The sequence below is a fragment of the Bactrocera neohumeralis genome, chromosome 2 (genome assembly GCF_024586455.1).
Source record: "Bactrocera neohumeralis isolate Rockhampton chromosome 2, APGP_CSIRO_Bneo_wtdbg2-racon-allhic-juicebox.fasta_v2, whole genome shotgun sequence".
NCBI lineage: Eukaryota > Metazoa > Arthropoda > Insecta > Diptera > Tephritidae > Bactrocera > Bactrocera neohumeralis.
Genome location: NC_065919.1, coordinates 77,783,275 through 77,805,209, shown reverse-complemented (window position 1 = coordinate 77,805,209; position 21,935 = coordinate 77,783,275).

The window sequence follows — 21,935 nt, the reverse complement described above, 5'->3', positions numbered from 1 at the left end:
GAAAGATCTCTGTGTTTTGTCGGTTTGTTCTTTTGTCTTGTGGCTGCCATCTTAATTGCGCCATTTGTAAGGAAATTGTGCCATTCATTAATACATTAGAGAAATCAAATTAAGTTATTACCTCGGCAATGACATGTACCGCTATTCGCCACGAGCACACATACACGACAATCCAAGCCACACCGGACAAACATGTGGTGCAGCTGCCGTTGACACTAGCTGTCATTGTGGGTTATTTTTTAAGTGCCATTGCTTCATTTCATAAATTGCGCGACTGGCGTTTGAAGATTAAATATTTGCCTAATAACGGCAGTCGTTTGTGTCAAGTTTCATTAACTTGGCAAGCGAGGAAGAGAAAGAGAGTCAGGTTCTTGAAGTCTACAGCGTTGCTTGTCTTACAAAAAAGAAGCTTGCCTGATTGGCTGATATTAGTTCTCATGTTACCATTAGCTGCAATTGATTTTGATGAGATAATTTCGAAGCACGTCTTAATATATGCATACATATGCACACCACTTATGTTTTATTATGGAATTATACAATACTATGCAAAGCACCGTTCTAAGTACTGTGCAATAATATTTAATGATCAATTTTTAGTAAAATGAGAAAAAGTAGTTCTAAAATATTAGTTACATTTAATATTGTGCGGGTTCAAAATAAACTGCAATGTAGCTTTCAATAAGCAGTTGACAGAAAGCTTGCCCAAATTCCAAATTTTAAAAACAATATAAATATTACAATTTGAAATAGCAAATATTTCTAACAATATCTAACAAATTTCATAATCCCTCCAAAGACCAGACTACATTTCTTAACTCCGCCGTAATTTTAGTTTCATACGTATATCATTTATTCATAATAAATCTTCGATAACTCTAAAGCAATGTGATCAATTTGTATTAACTACTCTTTTATGGTTTTATAACCCATGTTGCAGTTAACTAATTTAGCTCATAATTGCCTCTTAATTAATGAATACCTCCACTAAATTGAGAATGTCACTTTGGCTGAGGCACAACCTGTCGTTTTGCTACAATTTGCAGGCAGTGCTTTTACGACCGACATCCGCTATTGTCAAAAGCCAAAAATATTCGCATTCAGCATTGTAAATGCCAGCGGCAATAGCTGTCATAAAATAATGCTGTATTCAAGTCAAAAGTTTATTGCATGATAAAGACAACTCAGAAACTTTAAGTATTTTTCAACCATTTAACATAAAAAAGCTAAACTAAAAAAATCAAGATAAAATAACTTTTATACATTTTTTTAATTTATTTTTTTAAATTTTTTTTTTTTTAAGTTTTTTTTTGTTTTGTCTGCTAACTATAAACAGTTAGTACCAGATAAATACAATTTAACATAAATTGTCTGAAGTAGTCTAGTCTTCATATAAGTGAGCTTAAATTGGTAGGCCCAATAACCCACGCTTAGGTCATTTTTGGTTCTTTGCGATACAAGATGGAGTTCCGTTACTAAGTCCATGAGGAGTGGTCATCCTTTAGAATGCTTGCGCTTTATGTAAATTTTAACTGACTCTGTGGCCTCACTATCGATACATTTCCCAGTTTATCATATCATAGAGACCCAAGATGCTTACAACGCAGTCTTGCCAATGCGAGACAAGTGCACAAGAGATGCGCCATTGTTTCCAGTGTGCCTTGTTCTAGACATTTTCTGCAGTCTTCTCGGACGTTGAGCCCAATTCTGTGGGAGTGTATCAAAAAGTCGGCAAAATTTCCTCTTAGCTGTATCCTCCACTCGGGTGTGAACTGGAACATGGGTATCACTTCTTACAATGTCATGATTTCATACTGGCTCCTGTCAGAGTCATTAAATTGCAGACAGGCGGCTCCTAGCGAAGGCTGAGGTATTTTCTCAATCAACCCCTTATGATGGACAGCTTTATATGCATTCTCAGAAATAGCTGAATGGGTAATACAACGGCCTTTGCTAATAAGGTACCTGGCGGTATTTATATAAACAATAAACAGAAAAATAAAAGATTTTTCTTGTCACCTGATTTTAACAAAGGTTTTTGTAGCATAATTTTGGGTGTTCTAACTTGTGACTCATTACTTTTTTATTGCCAGTGGCTGCACGATCAGTCTACTTATGTTCTTAGTTTTGGTTCTAGCAGTTTTCTTCATCGTCACCGAAGCAATACTACTTTCAAAGCACTAAGCCGCGATGATGCCAATTTACTGTAGTAATAATAAACAGATAAACCTGTTTATGCACTTGAACTCCTGCTGATCGTAGAACAAGTAAAATGTTTTATTTTTCGTCTTATAAAAATATTATAGCTGCCTAAACCACTTTCAATTTTAACCTTCAAAAACGCTGCAGTGTCTCTAAGAAAAGTTTTTTTTTTTATTTTTCAAAGTCATTGTATGCACATGACCAATACTCCCAATCGCTTTGATTTGTGCATGTCATGCAGCACACGAAAAGTGGCACACACTCAATCGTAAAGATTCGTTTAAGCATGTAGGAGATTCTATACATACTATACATATATGTCTATATCATATATATATATGTATATATATATATATATGCCCTTATACTGACTTTTAGTTCGCTTATTTCTTGTTATAATACATACTACATAGTTTTTTTGCCTCAAACCGAACTGCAGCCTGCTTAGTCATTTCCTGTGTACATAATTCACACAGTTATCCAGTTTATGGTTTTTACATATTAAATATTCCGTTTTTTATGCGTTTTGGGTACTTTAGTGCAGCCAGAGCAGACATATAAAGCCAAACGCTCTAATAAATTGTTCAAAGTGGTCGCAGAAACGTAAAAAAATTACTAACCGTGTACTCACTTTCGTTTAGTACAACAAACATGCTACTTAGTTTGCGTAATATTTTCGCTCTGACTTCAGTTTGCGGCGAGTAACTGTGCATTTTAGTGTTTCTAATTATACGCGGCGGCATGTGGGTTTTGTATACGGCTGCAGCTCACGCGCTCCGCTTGTGTCTAGAAATATTAGTTTCCCATATTGTGCGTTGTTGTTTAAATTCTCGCTTTGGTTTTTCATACTTTTTTTTTTTTCGTTAGTTAATATGCAAAGCGGTAAGTAAAAATACAAATTAGCAATCTTGTAAGCGGTACTTATTTTAATTTTTTTTATGAGGTGTTGTTAACTACCGAGTGGCGGCACTTGGTATTAATAAAAAAATGAAATACCAGATAAGCCAAAAACAACTGACTGGACAAGTGCGTGCAACATTCTCGTTTTTATTCATAACCAAAGCTAATTAGTCTTACTTATGTACCTGAGATTGCTTTTATACTTCTACTCAGCTGCAATTCGCCAGCTTTTGTGCTTTATAAGCAATAATCTTAACTGAAATTGCCTTCTTAATGCAGCAGCAACTATTCGATTATCAATTGCTTTATGTCTATCGCACTCATAATTCTTAATGAATGCGGTAATGTGTGTGAGCCACTGTAAAACTGTTTGCTTGCAAGAAGTTCGTGTCTTAAGTCTTTTGCAGCCAAACCACTCTCAGCAGCTTTTTGAGTAAATATGAGTTAGAACTCCTATTATTTTTTTATTCATATACTTAAAAACATGTTCTAACTAAATTCGCAAAATCCTTAGCATCTCAAATAAATTGCTTAACTGACAAATTGCCGTACTTTTGCGTTATTTGACAAGCCCAGCATGCCCGAAATCAGCAAGCGGTCATACCATACGTGGCTTACGTAGCTTTCCTGCAGCAACATGCCTCACTGTACTGCACACTCACACGCTGTAGCACAAAGATATCAATATGTATAAATAATAATTTATTGATTAACAATTTTATGAATTTTGAGAGATTTTCCTCTCAGCAGCACCAATTATGGAGGCTTGCCGCCAATGCGTGTGAGTTTCAAATATTTTAGTTTTTAATAAGTAATTAATAAAAAATAAAATTTTTTTTTCGGCATATATGTATGTTGTAGTTTACAACCTGTTGTATGGTACAGCTGAGAATTTGCCTGTTTGGTATTACAGCTTGTTCTTTATATGCACATATTTATATTTTTTCTTCATAGGCAAAGATTTTAGTTGAAAAACACCATAACTTGTAACTGATACTTAAAATGCAAAAAAGTGCTTACAGCAACAACAAATGTATGTTGTAGCAAGCGCATTGAAATGTGGGTTCTAAAACGCATTTGCATTTTAGATTTGTTTAGTATTTTTCTTAAATATTTTTTTAAATATTTGTTAAATTTTTTAATTTTTATTAGTTTTTTACCAAAGTATTTTGCCATTGATGTTTAAGCGTGTATTTTCGAATAAATCATAATTAAAGGCAAATATTTTGTAAATGATACGGTGGCAAGAACTATTAAGAGCGATTGGCGTTGCCGCTGTTTATACTAAAAAACAAAACAAAAATATTCAGTTTGCAATTTCAGTGGAAATTCAGGTTATTTAGCATATGTATATGTTTTCAAACGTTTATGATTTTTTGTTACACATGATGTAGTAGTTACCAAACGCTATTTTTTTTTATTTATGAATTCATATTTAACACTTGTCAACTGGTTTGCATAGGTATATGCTTTATGCGTGTGTTCGAAATATGTTATTAAGGAACGAACTTTACAAGTATCTGTACTTATATAAGTACGCTTGTATGTAGAGTAAGACAATGGATCAAGTCGCATGCACAAAAGACTTGTCGCATGCCAAACTTGCTTAAAAAAGGCATTGATTTCCGTAAATGTTTTATGTGAATTTACATAAATATGGGAATTATCTCTATATATCTTTTATACTAGTTGCTGCCTTTATTAGCATAAAATGCTTTTTGTTAGCACGTGCAGTCATGCGGGAAGTGCGGCATTCCACACATAACACTTCGAACAAAATGCAAATTAGTGGGCACTTAAAAAAGCGGAATGCAAACAGCCAAATAAAAATTATAAGCATTTTGATAGTAAAAAGTCAATATTCTCCATAAAGTCTTTTCTAAAGAGAAGCATTTTATTCTGGGCGGAATATCGGAATATCGCATTCCTAAAAATTCGTTTGGTTATATCGATGTTGTCCAAACCCTCTCTGATGGAGATCAAAATCTTCCCTTGGCCGTTCTGTCAATTTTGAAATCGCAATGAAGTATGACACTTTTCTCAGAATAATCGTCTCTACTCACCAAATTGGGCTTAGAATGGCATACTATATATCATACTAAGCACTTATAAAAAAAATTCTTTAAATGTTATCACCTGACACACATTTGTTGTTTCTCCTTCTATTCTGTAGTAGTATATCTACTTATTTAGGCTTAATCTAAGCAGTTCACTAAAACTACTTAATAAATGGTAGTACATATTAATAAGTAAAGCATTGCCCATTAAAGTCCTTAAAAAATAATTATAAATATATACATAAGTAAAAAAAAATTCAAAAGCTGAAAATTAGCACATTAACCCCTATAATACTTAATACGGAATTCTAAGAACCATCAAAGCCAAACAAATAATGCATTACTTCTGTATTTACTTCTCATAACAAATTTAGCACTTTTTCTTGCAACTTGCCAAGCTTTGAAAAAAAAGTGCAATAATAAGTACTAATCGACTCATGTGGCCACTTAAGGCCCAAAGGAGGTTCTGACAACCCACTGATAAGTGTTCAAACAAAGAAAACGATAACGGACCGGCCAAGTGATAGCGAAGAATGTCTACACCATTAAACCAAAGCAAACTCGTTCGGCTAATTGTGTGTTAAATAAGTCACTAATAACCACAGCGGAATAGAAACTAAATTATCACACACGCGCAGAAGCAGAGAGCAAACAACCAAAAATGGGAGCAAACAGCAAAACAAAATAATCAAATATTTGCAGACACATACATATAAGTATGCATGTGCGTTGGCAGATGTGTTGCGCCACAAGATTCCAATTAATAAATACATAAATAAACAACACGCACCAAATGCGGTCGCGCTAAAGTTAGCAATTCCTGTCTGTCTGGCGCTGTTGTTGTTGCTACTGACATTGTTGTTGTCACTGACGTTATTGTTGACACCGACGTTGTTGTTTTCACTGATGATGTTAAAGCCACCAATGTTGTTGTAACTGGCGTTGTTATTGCTACCGACATTATTGCTACCACTGACCATATTGTTGTGTCGCGCCACCAAGTCGACGGCGGAGACAACAACAGCAACAACGTCATAACAACACGCACATTGTCAACACACAACAACAATAACAACAACAAAGTGGCACAGTGACAAAAACAGTAAATCAAAGTTAAGCGAGAAAGCTGCTGGCAGCGCAAAGCGAATGCAGGCTCAATTCTATGCGCATGCGCCTGTGTATGTCAGTTGGGCAAGTAATTGCTGCCAAATATCCCCTGAGGCAATGTTTATTTCTTTTTTGTTTTGAAAGTTCGCTGCTTTTTCCAATATTTCTGTGTGGCTTCATGGTATCGGCGTTCCTGGAAATTGTGGCACGTTTCGTTAACAATTTAAATCCTGTCGCTGCTAATACCAGAAGCGACTTGTTTGCCTGTGTTGGCGTTGTTGTTTGTTTGTATGTTGAAGTTACTCTTAATTTTTTGTTGTTTACACCCATTTGCTTTATTTTTATCGTCTGCGGCAACTAGAAATGGGTTAAAGTAGGCAGTTTGTGAGGCCATGGGCTTGTGTGTGTGTGTTTGTATCTTCTGTCTTTGTATGTATACTATGTATATATATACATATACATATGTGTGCATATACAAATATTCCTAGAAGCCTGCGAAGCATCATTGAAATTGTAAATACTTAGCCCTTTTCAAGGGCTTAGAAAGAATAGTAAATAGACAAGTTCTTTCCTTTCACTTTAACTTTTTTTCTACACCCAACGCTTTGTGGTCTTAGCAGCTAAGTAGTCTTCTACCTAAAATGCAGCGTTCAGCCAAATAAAGCTTACTGCAATCGTCATCCATTCAGCTTGCCTTTGGCACATTTGCTGTGCGTATTGGCATTTGCCTACATTCTTCCAAGCGGCTTTATGGCTATGACTTGGTTTGTGGTTTGATGTGCGTCGAGTGTTGTGGTCTAAAACTAAAGCAAGCAGTGAAGAAAGGTGGAGAATACTTTGGCAATGGCTCCATCAACTCGTATCTGTATAGTGAAATACGAGGTTGGTTGGATAAGTCCGTGTGTCTATAGGCTTTTTATTCTCTCTTCAAATGGAAATGCCTTATTTAATGCAATACTTTAGGAGGTAAAATAGTCATATAAATATTTTTGAAGTTGGTTTTTATTTTTACACGATTGGGTAATTTTATGCAATAACCAATTCGTTCGATCGTTGGTTCGTGTCTTCGCTGTGACTGTAAAGAGACGAATATTAAGCATTAGTATCTTCAACATTCGAAAATATTTCTGATCAGAGCTTTTGCACCTAATCAATATGAGAGTTAAATTATTATATGTGTTAACATGCCATAATTGTCAGGAAGATACGTTCGCCTAGCGTTTTATGATTTATATTCATTTCGAAGTCAGAAACACGCATATTAGTGAATTTGAATTTCAAAAGTGAATATAACCCTTAAATATCGTAATCGCCTTGCAATGTCCTCCACCAAAATATCAAAAAGGACACTGGCTTATCAGACCGCCTCTATAATTTCCATATAATATATCTACATCAGTTGCAATGGCTTTAAGTGTGTACGTATCTATCTATATACATATGCAGCCAGCTTCCGCAAACAACACGAATTCGCTGACTGCATTGACTGCATCTCAAAAACTGCGTCGCACTAACTTTAGCATAACTTATGCATTTAAAGTTCCAAAGTCCAAACATGTGCCCCACTTAAGTATCTACGGCCCTTCTTGCTGCACTCCTCAAGTGATTTTTACTCAATCTCCACTCGTTTCTGTCTTTGAATAGCCGACACTTTGCTGCACTGCTCTCATTTACAAATATGGCCAGCCACGCACATTTCACTTGCCATTCAAGCCGAGTTAATTTATGTTAATTGCTGCAATGGCAACATGTAATTTTCCTACAACTGCTCCACCTGCAATGCATAGTAATGTCTTAAGCTTGCGCGCCACTGCTCCATAAGCCTTCAGCTACAATGCAATGTTGCTATTGTTGTAATTGTTCTTAGTGAATGTTGCTGGTGCCGCTGGTGCGTGTGTACAGTAGTCACTTTGCCATTTTTAGACATTTTCCTGTCAGCATCTCGTTTATTGCATTCACTGTGATTTTCTTAAGTGAATTTGTTTTTATTTGCGCAGCATTTTTCTCTTGCAACCACACACCAACGAACACACACACACGTGCATATTTGTTTTTATGGCATTATTTCTAATAATAACATTTCTACCTCCATCTCAATACTTTTGTTTAATTCCTTTCATTAACTTTGTTATTATTGTTGTTGTTTCTTTGTAGATCACTCCGGTTGGCACGACGATCTTCCGCCACATTCAGGCGCTGGACAAGAATGCCGGTGTTAATGGACTCGTCGAGTATTTTATTGTTGAGGGCTACACAAACACAGCGGAAGATGAGACAATTGCCGATGGTTTGCAATTTCCTTTCCTCATCAAGGGCAGGTGAGTGTTAGGCAATTGTACAAGTCGGATGTGCAAATGAATATGCATACTCGTATGCTCCTCTAGTTGTCTTTTAAGGAAGAAGCATTTATTTGTTATGTGTGTAACTTTGCTGTAGAAATGACCTGAATTTCTGATTTAAATTGTACATCTCCTAGTTGTATGTATATATCATAACATAGAATTTATTTTGTGAATCCTAGAGATCTTTCTCATAAAAATTTTCAGAAAATTCTGACATTATTGGCATAGCTTTGGTTGTGATACCTTAGGAATTGCTTATATGAGTATTAAAATGTCTTTATAGCCTTCATTCTTTCAAGCTTTTTAAAAAGGAAAACTCACTTGGGGTTCGTTACGAATGATACAAGCGCAGAAATCGGTTTCAATGCTACTTTTCTTTTCACTTCATTTGTTTTCGTTCAGAGACCATTCCTCATAGATATAGAAAGAAGAAAATGTCACTTCGGTCAGATTCTTCTTCAAAATACAGTGGATGCAAAAGTGTTCCCTCTGAACTCCAAATATTCATGAACTGTATCACTGTAAAAAAAAAATTTCAAAAATAGGTGTTTGATAAAAGCAAATTTAATTTCGATAATTTTATGATTTAAGAAAGAATAATGAATAATAAAATAAAAATAATACAAAATTATATCCCTAAATTGAATGGCAAGTACTCTATATACTTAGTCATGTCTTTCAATAACAAAATTTCATATTGCGTCTGGCTACTGTTGCCAAAATTGATCTAGATACTAGTGTAATTTATAACAAAAAAAAAAAAATGGTTTACATTCATGATACAAATTTTTCGCTAAGCTAGTCCCCATAAGAAATAGCCGCTCTATTTGATACAAAATTATAAAGAAATAGTGGATTAATATAAAGCTAATTTTGTGCTTAATTTTAAAAAGTGTCGTTGGACATTGAAATAAAACTTTTGGAAAAAAACTCTATTATAATAAAAAAGAAAATTCATCTGAATTACCTACAGACAAACGCTGCTTACCTTTATGTAAATTCATTTATTTATTCTACATAAAATAAATCAATTTTTAAGGCAATCATTTCCTCCATGTTAATAGATATTGTCTTGGAATCATTTTCGAAATTTCCAAATTCAAATCAAATCAACCAACTGGTAATTATGTAATATGAAGCAAATATAAAGATTTCGAATATTTGTGATCAATAAAATCATATTAACTCCAAATTATTTCAAACTAAATACCAAACCCATCTGAGATAAGCCCAAATGCGGCACTGTGGAGGGTAATGCCATGTTAATGCAGGCAATAAATCTTGTCACATTTGTATCGATGAATTCTTGAACAAAAAGCAAAAGTAAACAGCAACAAATAAAAATAAAACAACATGTATTCATAGAAAAAATTACTATAGAAATAATAATATATGCACATATATGTGCATGTATCGTACATTTTAAGAGTCGGGTTGCGTTGGTGGGCTCAGTCATTTGGCAAATTTATCTACAACTCTGATAGACAATATGCGCATGTTGTTGTTGCTTATGCTGCTGCTTATGTCGCAGTTGTCTGCGTCATTGTGCATACAAATACATACATAATATATGCTGGCCTTACACTGTCATTCTTTGTCTGTAATCGATGCAATCAATCAAATTGCATTCCAAAACCACTTAAAAATGTCTATATACACAAATATTTATTAAAGGCAGAGTCAGTAAGAGTTATACACCATGAGCACACCTCAAAAGTAAAGATTGATACATTTTTCATTCGTCAGTATTTAATATACATATCAATACAAATTTATCTAAGGCAAATAATGCGCTTTTAATGAAAAATAACAAATACACAACTACATATTTATATTCGCAGGTGACTGTCGCCAAAACGCTGGATTACGAGAAGGTGCAACGTTATTATCTAACAATCGTCGCAGCGGTAAGTTGACGCACATGATCAGCGCGCATAATAATTTCCATTACACATGCCTCCATAAATATTGTTACAAACTTGTAAACAGTGAGGTTAAGTGCAATTCATAAAATACTGATGGCGAAAAATTGGTGTTGACTCATAACTGACATAGCAGAGAAACGCACGGACGTAGATATATACTTAGCGATACCTAGAGAAAAGCTATCTCAGAGCTTTTGAAGCCAAATATTTTCTTATGACTATCATTTCTCCTTACAAACATACCTACGCAACTAAAGCCACCGCGCAACTTTCTTTTTCCGCCATTCTTTCCCAGTCTCCAGCTTAAGCATTCACTTCCTGCACTCCTTGCTGGCATTCAAAGATTTTTCACCTCTTTCTATTTTCGCTGTAAGTCTGTATTGCACACGGAGACAGCCATGCTGCGCGCTTGCAGCAGAAATTCATAAATCGCTGGCTGTTGGAATGTTGGCGTTTCATACTCGTATTACCGCGTTGCAGCACATTGTATGTGACACCATGTCGCTGTTGAGGCTTTTGTAATTTGATAGCGACAGCTTAGACCGTCAAGTCAGTGGTGAGCCAGTGAACCAAACATAATATTTCACAATATCACATAAAAGTACATGGAAGAGTGCAGTGAAGTCTCTGTGCAGATACTTGTAAATTTACAAGCCCTTTTTCATATCTTTGGAATCTTTAACATGGCACTGTTGTTAATGTCTTACAGCATAACATAATCGTGTAAAATGCAAACTGCTTCTTCATTTTATGGAGAATAATCAACATTGGAGATTTAATAAATTTATTAGAAGAAATCTGAGAAGAAATATTTAAAGGCTAGTTACTTTTGAGGAAATTGCAATATATGAAATATGTAAGATATAAGATTTACGAGTAACAACCCATTTAGCAATTCCCTCCCAACATCTTTTGACTTAGCTTCTGATTTCTTTTGCGGCGAGCGCCTCACTTATACACATGACCAAAATGTGTTAAGCAACTTTCGACGGCTATTATGGGAACTATTTTCCTTTCGTTCGCCTCAAAGTAAACTCTGCAAAGTATTTTAAAATGTGCCGAAGCTACAATTGAACTCAAATGCACAACATCGATGGCCGTGAACTTTTCGGCACTTTATGGAAGATAAGTAAATATGCCTACATGAGTTTTCTCAAACAAAAATCGTATCAGCTCTCTTCTCAAATTCAAAAATTAAATGTTAAATTTAACAAGTATTCTTCTCTGAAAGTAAATACGAAATTATTTTAATGGCAGCTCCTAATTGCATGCCTTAGATTTATGTTTCTCTCAGTAATGAAAAATGTTGCCTACATTTAGGGGGAATTTATAAATGATTATGAATGAATATCGCAGAATGAAAAACTACCTCACCAATTTTTGTCATCTTTAAAGCAATCTCCCTCACTATATTTGATAATAATCATTATTACTTGTACTGTACCAAGCACTGCTTATCATACAAAACTCCAAATATTCAGAAGTTTTCCATTGGAAATAAGAACAATTTTTTATGAATTTAATGCATCTCTTAAATTAAATAATTTTCTTCTTCAACATTTGCAACTAGTTAATTAATAATTTTATTAACGACAAAACTGCCTTACACTAAACGATATTCTGCTGAAATTCTCCGCCTATAAACAAACGCGACATGCAGGCATTCGGTAGTCATTAGAACCGTCTAATAACATCAACACTTAAGTGGCAAATATCGACAAAAATGCAACGCTAATCTGCCAATATCGCCGACTAAGACGCCTTATATGAGCCGGTGTTATATAATATAACTTAAGACAGGAGTTGGAGTATGTGACAGCAAGGCGTTAGCGGCGATGGCAACGCCGCATTTTATGATGTCGAAGGAATTTGAATGACAGCAACGAACGGAATTTAATTCAATTTATTATTTTTTTCCCTTTCATACCAGTGACTGCAGAGGCTATTACGAGTAGATGAGCGTAATACCAATCAACTCGAAAAATCTCGAGGAATCATGTGACAGTCGTTTTATGAAAACTGCTACTGGTAACGAAAATCATTTGTGCGCTGCAGCTGGTCAAGTGGCAAGTGCAGCTTGCTTCGAATGGCAAAGCTATGCGGCACGTTCTATAGAAAAGGCGCGAGACTATTAAAATCCAATTAAAATGGTGTAAATAATCGTTTGGCAATAGACGGTTGGTTAGACGAATGGCAGTGCAATGTAAAATATATGTTGTATAGCTATTTACACATGTATATATAGTAAGTATATTTAGAATAATCATGTGTCTGTGTGAGAATCAATTGCATTGTGGGCCGACGGTCACAACCCACTTCCGCGAACAGACTGCCAACTAGCAAACGAGTGGGTTTATTTATCTCTTTTATATGCACTCAAGTATGTATGTTTGACACTATATTATATGGTGTAACAGCTGAATAACTGTATGTTTGGCAAACTAGTGCTCGGTTGCCAAGTTTAATGGCTGGTTATTATTATTTTTTTATTAAATTCTTAAATTTTATTATACATCTTCATTGCACGTAATTTGGATTATGACTTTGTGCACATAACGGTGGTTTGTGGTGGCACACGGAAGGTGTATTATTCTGACTGTGATTATATGAATGCCGGAATAATTAGAATAAAGCATTTTGCTTCCGCATACCCACTTGTTTATGCATTCAATTCATATTTCATGACAAATTTGTATAAAAACAACAACAGTGAGCAGTTTTCTAAATGAAGTAAAGTGAAATATTTCAATAAAAATAAGAAAAATGTTAACTTCGGCTACAAAATGTTAAAGAAAATCTTGGACGTGCACAACAGGGCCGCAGCGTCCTTATGGACATTAGTGGTAAATAAATAAGAATCAGAACTTGATTTTGATAAATCAGTTTATATGGAAGTTAGTATTGTAGTTTGTCGTGTTGTAGCAATATACTATGGTGATCGGATCTGGAAAATTTATTTTGAATAATGGCACGGTATCGCCTATCCTTAAGTGAAATCTCATAACTCGACAACTACTAAGCCAATTGTAACCTAATTTTGTACGTGATATCCTTAAATCACTGTTTGACCGAAGAAAATTATCGAACAGCAACCAGGTTTTCTTACTTTGCATAATACGCCATTTTATATAATTTTACACAATTCCCCTTTATAATAACTAAAAAACCTCTACGAAAATATCGATCAAAATTCTAAATAGTACTTTTAGCGATAATTCTCGGCTAAAAGTGGTCTAATTAGACACTAACCTAATGAAGTTTCCTGAAACCGAATTATGAGGACCTCAATGTCTATCTTTGACTTTATACCGAAAATATCGGTTAATCTGTAAGATATCTCAAAGACATTTGCAGGGCTATTTTTTTGCTGACTTGGCGTATGGTATCAAAAAGTGTTAATATCAGTTCTAAACTACCTCTAACCCCTATAAATCTAATATTAAAATTTTCAAACAATGTGTTGACTCTGCACAATATATATCCAACAATATATGCGATATTTCAATAATTATTTTTGGTGAAGCGTCAAAATATGTCAAATCGGTCCAGACCGTTGTCTAGTCCGCACAAGCATAACTTTATAATTTTGAAAAGAATGCGACCCAACTTAGCCAAAAAATGTACCTATAAACTAATGCTTAGTTCTTTTCTGATAATTTTATACAAAAGTGTTACAACTACCTTGCAACACAGGCATTGGGTATAAATTACCGTTATTGCTTGCATATTCTATTCTCTCAAATATACTCGCCAACAAGTTCCGATGCAATTATTTTCTTGTAATTGCACAACTGCTGGCTGTCTATGAGACATTACCAACTCAATACAAACTTTGTTGAAAAATGGCATACATATTTGTTGTTTTTGTCTTTTTATTTTCAAAAAAACTAGCACACAAACTTTGCATTGCAAATCGGAAATTCGAGGAGCGATAAATTGCACTTTTCGGGCGTATAAACTCACATTAATTACAACAAATTATGTTATTGTCTGTGCGCGATCTTATTTCGCTTCAGCGGCAGCACAAAAATTTCTCACTACTGTGCCATACTTTTGACAACTCGGTGTGTGAATAATTGGAAAAATTGCATTTTTAGATTTCTGGATTAAGAAAAAAATTAACAAAAATTGTTTGGCTTATTATTTAAATGTCGAACATAAAGATAGAAAATGTTTGCAGACGCGATGCTAGATTTGTAAAAAAAATTAAATGCTAATATGGGGGGAAATTTTTTGGCAATCAAATAAGTACGATTACTTCGTTTAACGTATTTCCAAAAATTGTATGGTTGGCTGGCGAAGCTTTGTGTATATTGAAAACATTTTGTTTTGCCTTATGAAGCAGAAAGGTCTTAATCGCAATCTAGATCTAATATGTAGAAACATTGTAATATTTTTCTCTTGCAGTTTTTGTATTTTTATATTTTTTACAATTTCAGTAGCCAACGCGTTTACTCTGCTGTGAGTATTTTCAGCACGCGATCGATAAGCGGACTGTTGACTCAATGGGATAATAAAAACATTTCGACGACTTATCGTTTATAAAAGAAGCGGATTGCTTGGACTCAATGGGCTTAATAACACATGCCAGCTATGGTAAAGAAATATATCGAAGCACACACACATAAAAAATCACAATTGTATAGATTAAATATAATATTTTCACTTTAGCAGCGACTTCATGGTTATTCTTTATTTTTATTAATCTTTATATTCGCATATTTATTCACTAGCTGATTCAAAAATTTTTTTTTTCGTTAGAAAATATTCCTAGATACAATTTCCAAACATACATTTTTAATTGTAACGAAAGTATTTTCTATTTTTTTATTATCACATTTCATAAATTTTCTGCAGAAACTGAAAAAATTTTTTTTTTAGTTGAATGCTCTATCAAAAACTTAATTTTAAATTCGCTATAATTAAGCAATATAATTATTTGAAAACCTGTATAAATTTGATTATTTTTGAAAATTTTTTCTTCTTATGAATTTCATAAATCTTAATGAAACTGAAAAATTTTTTTAATGATAAACTTATTTTGTATATTAAGCAATATAAGTATGAAAAAACGTAAAAATATACTAACTCTCGTAAATTTTAATAAAATTACCCGGATAATTGATATTTCAAAAAATTGTTTTGCTATATTTGTAGGTGTGTTTTCAGTAATTATGCCAAATATAAGCGCGATCTGTCAGCCAGTTTGTGTACAGCAACTGCTTAAGTCGGTACACCTCAGTAATGCGTTGCAATTTTTATAATGAATAAAAATATCGAAAAAAGAATTTGTCCTATATTTTGTATTTCTAATCAGATTTCGAGCGAAAAATCATTGCGTATGTTGGAAAGGGCGATTCTGTTTTATCAGCACAAGTCTACGAGCCTTCAAAGATGGTCGAGAAATCGTTGAAGACATACTTGGTTCTAGAAGACCTCTTCAACTGATGAAAATATTAAAAAGACTAATAATATGGTGCTTGAAAATCATCAGGCAAGTGTTAGAGAGATGGATAACAGATGAAGCATTTTTCATTAAAGTTTTTGCGCATTTTCCACATTCATAAGTATTATAATCTGAAATAAGTTTTCTATAAACAAGTAAAATTGTGTATTCAATGCTTTTTCATTTTGCCGAAAACTATGACTATATTCAAGTCTCTGATACACTACATATTTCATTGGGCATAATTTAATCGCTCAACTGCATTCATTTGGGATTAACTAATTAATAAACTTAATATTATTAAATTAATTATTACAAACCCTCTTTCACACAAAATATATTATTCTCAAATTTAACTCTCAAGAACTCCATCTCAAATAGGACTCAATTATTTGACTTCAACTCAGTTCAATACATACATATTTATGTATGTATGCTTAGACTTTCGATTGTCTCCAAAAAAGCAAACAAATTACGCTTCATTAGTGCAAATACGTGTTGGCCCAGAGGCATAAAAGGTAATTGAACTACCAAATACTCGAAGAGACAAACCAAAAAAACGACAAAATATCGAAAACAAAAGAGGAACGGCATGCAAAAACACATGTACACACATTGACAACCCTGCATCCACAAGCCCATTATCCATTCGAACTGACGCTGTCCAGTGACTATCATTATTTGTTTTAATGATGGCATAATTGAGATCTATTTGAAAAGTATTTGCCATTATTTACCAAAGCATCGAGCAACGAACGTCAAGCGTCAAAATCGCAAGCGCCGTGAAAGGCCTGAAAAATTGAACAGCTCAGCGAATGCTCAGGCGTGTTGGCTGCTTAGTGTCACCGCTAATGACTGTGTTGGCACTATTTTTTGTTTTTTGTATTTTGTTTTCCTGCTGATGCTGATAATGTGACGCTGTGAGCATATCATCAACTACAAAATCAGCGTGCATTACAGCGTGTTCAAGTAAATGTCAAATTTTGGATAGGAGGGGCGCAGAAAGCTAGATATTTTCTATCTTTAATGCCGGTAAAATACACTACAAGTCTTATATTTTGTTTTCCTTTACTACAAGTACAGCGTGATACAAAGGAAAATGTCAAATTTCATATGTGGGTTTTGCATCGCACTTCAGCGCTCGGGCCAAGTGGGCCGTAGCGTGCCAAATTTCCGATAAACGAATCTCAGACTGTCAATTTGTCAATAACTGTATGCCGGCATGGATTTTCGGTTTTTCTATTTATTATTATTGACTATTAAACATCGGTGTAAGCATATTTGGGTATTTATGTTTATAAAGTTATGTTGATAAAACAAGTTTCTGCCGTTGCTCATAAGTTTGTGCCGCTGTGATGAGCAATAGGCAACTTCATTCGCGCTAACTGTATCTTATATCTTCCTGTTTGATAGATTGCGGTTTTAATTTACAAGTGTTGCTAATTCTCAAACGAGTTTGACTTAATATTCAATCGATACATGGCGTGTACACGTATAAGCCTATCGGTTATGTGGACTGTGTACTCTCTGGCGTTTGAAGATACAATTCGGTGCACAGTGGTTTTATTGGAATATTTGTAATACTTTCAAATCACATACATATGGATATCTGTGAAAAATGGAAAGATGGGAATTTTCGAATGGTTTTTATATCCTTATATATAGTATTCTTAATGCAATTAGAAAAAAAATAAATTTTTCTATTTTTCTAGAAAAACCGATAGTTTTTACATTTATAGTAAAATTCTTCAAAAACATTGGTCTTCTGGTCCTTAAGAACAAAATTTTAGAAGTTCTCTCTCGGTGGCGTGGTTTTTGAGATATTTCTTGAAATTTATGTAGCTCTGTTATAAACTAAAATTTTAGACATATAAGTTCTTTTGCAATAAAAATTACAAACTAGCCGTCGCTCTAACAAAGTGCGCTCTTAAAGCCCTGTATTTCTAAGATGGAAAGTCTTTACATAATAACTCATCAGCCACTTTGAGATGGCTTAAAATATAATACATACATACATATATAATATGAAAAAATATTTGCTCCCTAAAGTAGTTAGTAAATTGGAGTTCTGTCCCTTTTTCTATAGATTCTGGTCGTTAACGACCTGCTTAAACTTGAGGATCTTAGCTTCCGCGTGATTGCCGAGATGGTATTTTTACTAGAAGATACAAGATCCCTGTACCACCGCAGCCGCAAATGGGAGACATACGTCTTCAACCGGCGGATACAGTGAAATATCTAGGGCTCTTACTGGATGGAAGCCAAATATCGAAGAGAGGGAAAAAAAGAATCAATAGCCTTATACTATAGAGGAGCCATTCGCGAAAGTTGGGGTCTCTCGCCGATACCATAATCAAGCTTATTATGATCAATGGAATCTTTATATAGTGAAAAGCTTTAGAAAATACCACAACTGCAAAGAAACTTAAGAACGTTTAACGGGCGGCGCTCATCAGCATGTGGCACTAAGGTCCACTCCAAGCGTGGCATCGTCGGAAGGGCTGTGACTGCAAAAATTGGGTGCTTAAAAGAACACGAGTCAAAACACACGGATATCCTCACACACTTTGACTTCATATCGAATTAATTGGACCATGGAGTCGCCAAACCAAATTCTGGCGGCTCTTTCTTGTTGGAGTAAAGGAGCCGTGAGCTTCTTTACGGATGGGTCAAAGCATGGGGGAACGTTGGTGGAGCGGTTTACTGTCAGGAGCTTTCTACCAACTCCAGCTTCAGACTTCCTTACTATTGTAGTGTCTTCGAAGACGAGCCGTAGCAGCGATTAAGGTAGCAGTAAATATATTGCTCCAGAGTACAGCCGCCTTCAGAGAAGTGACCATCCACCAAGTTCGAACACAGGAATTCCTCAATTCTATGGCTTCACAAAGGACTCGATGACATATAGCAGTCCACGTGCGATCTTTCGAATTAGCCATCTAACCTAAGTAAAGAAAAATTATCAACCCTTATGGACTACAGCGGAAAGTGGTTTCGTGCCTATTTGCCCTATTATTCCGTTACCCTTTAATTTCTACTAGAACCCTATGTTTGATAATCCTCTTTTCTCAGTATTAGATGTGCGTCCGCTTTTTTACTATCAAAACGCTGCCAAAAGATATGCAATTTTTTTTTGGTATTCGAATTCTAATCCAAATTCCAACGACAGTTAGAACGATATTGAAACTATCATCTTAGACAGGATAAATAATAGATATTTTGAAGGTATGTGTATATATTTTTTGATATGAGGCATCAGAAGAAATAGTGTGTAATAAATGTGTTTGTATTTTTCTTGACAAAATATGTTGTGTTTTTATTTTTCCACATACTCTTCGTCGCTTCGTATGTTTGTCATGTCTACCAGGTGTACCAGCCATTGTGTCCGCTCTGACCTGTGACTCTAGTTTTAATGTTCAACAATTTTTGATTTAATTCACGTGCTGCTGCTGTTGCTGCCGCTGAACGTGAAGCTGAGTGTGTGGCAGTTGTTGTAACGAGTACAATTTTTTGTTGCTACATTTTGGAAGTTGTAAATGTATATTTCTTTTTATTGTTAATGTAGCAGAGTACTAAACAATGCCACAAAAGCAACAGCAAACTTTGCCAACATAATAAGACAACAAAGCACATCTAACAAAAGAGGAGGACATGTGTTGCACTACAACAATATCTTTGATTTCTCGCCTTCATAATTCAATATTTGTTTATAAACTTTGTTCTTTGCATGCTTGAAATGGCATTTTTGTGGCAGGAAGGCGAGTTGTTGAGACTACTTTTTGCTGCTCATAGTCAACTACTGCTTCGCTATCACAGCTATGCCACAACATTTGCGAAGGTTGCACGAAATTTTTGTCGCTGTTGCTGGTGGAGTGCGGTAGACCTCGTCGTATTGTCTGATTGTTGGTTGCTTAACAATTTTCCACAGTTGAAATTGTAAACTGATTTAAGTTTTATTTTATTTTGCTGCGAAGTATTTTTCATGCTGACATTTTTGTATCGCTTTTTGGTGTGCTCATGGACCACACATGCGTTTGTTCAATGCATCGCCGCGGCAAATGCAACACTTACATAATAATCTGCAAAATTGTTGCATAAAAATTTCACATTTTGCAAAAGCGCCAGTAGCAAGTGGCAAAATGATAAGATCTGCTCCGAAACGCTTTGCGACTTCATTAAACTTAAATAAGTAAAAACTGCCAAGTGCCGGCAAACCATAAAGTAGATAAAAAACCAAAGAATAAATAGAAAAATAGCTCACTGCCTGCCACACGCCAATTTGCAAGTTGCAAGTGACCAAACTACGCGCCAATAGCATTCGCGCGGCAAAGCGTCCAACCTGTCAGTCAGCGCGGCAGCTATCCAATATCATCGCCCCGAGCGGCCCGGACGCCGAACAACAAGATGCGCAGCGTGTCGATAACTGCCACATTGAAGCTTCGTTGCGCAACGCGTCGCCAGCGGGTGCGCAACACCAATTGCCGAGCTGGCACTCTTGCTTTCTGCGCTGCTGTGTGGCTGTGTTGCATTGCTACTTGAGTAGTTCGCGCTAAACAACAGCAGCGTCATCGCTATCACCATCACAACAGGGCCAAGCACCAAAGACCGTGGACCTACCAGTCAGCGTTTGCAACCGCATACACACACGCTTGCAACAGAGCAATACCACCACCTTCTATGCCACATTGTGGCACTCATCAAGTTTTGCTGTGGGTCATGTTGCAATCATAACACGGCGACTAAGTACGTGCGCCGCACTCACCTACACATACACATACACACAAGTTGCTCGCGCATTGCGGCAGGTACTCATAACTTGTGTGGCACGGCGCATATTTTTGCGCAACATTCCACTCGTACAAAATATGGGCGAAAAAAATAAAATTCTTTGCGGATTTTCATAGTCCACTTGCCTGTTGTTGTCGTTGAGTCTCGCTTGCCACTCGACCGTGGAAGGGCCTCTTTTGCGGGCGAACTGCGCAATATTTTTTGATTTTCTAGAATATTTATTATTTATCGCCGCAAATTTATTGATCACATTATCTTCTTGTCGGTATTGCTAATATCAACAACAATGCCACAGTCATTATTGCTGCCGTTGCACGTGAATACTTCGCTGAGTTTTGGTAATGTTATTTCGCTGCATTTGATTCTTTTGTTGTCTTTATACGTTTCAAGCGTCTATGGTGCTGTTCCTGTAATGTTTTTAGTCTAATGTATGATTTCTTTGCCTTATTGGACCTTAAGCACTACTTTGCGATTTTTATACTGAAATCGTGTGCCTCAAGTACGTCTCAGTACGAAATGTAGCCAAACAAGTTACGGCATTTGCGATGTGTTTTCGAATGAACTTCTATAAACTGCAACTACTGCAAGCGGTCTCATGTTAAAGTTGAAAAGAATTTTTAAATTTCTAAAATTGTGTTTTGTAATCGATGATAACGATGGTTGAAAACATATCACTTTTTCAATAAAAGTGAAACTTTACTGATAATTTAGCTGAAACACCTGATGATGGGCATATGAGAAGCAATATTAAGTCTGATATTATGAGAGTTAGATGATTTAATGGGAAAAATACCCAATAAAAGTGCCAAAATGAGGACTAATGCCCTATAGTTCGAACTATGTATATCGTATTATTAGTGAACTTTATTTGTCACTTGTTAAATAAATTATAAAAACATTTAGCAGTTCATTTTTTTATACTAATAAAATTTTTAATCCAAAAAAATTGCTATATTCAGTTTTTCTAGAACATATTAAGGGGCTATATAAAATTAGAAGGCCGAAAAAGCGAATTTTCCATATTTTTTTCTGAGAAAACTTTTAAATTTATTAATGAAAAATTTTTTTGCACATATTAAGGTATCTTTTAACTGTATTTCAAGACTTACTATTAGTAAAATATTTATTTGAAAAGGAACTACAGCTGATCTCCGGGAGCTTCACTCAAAAA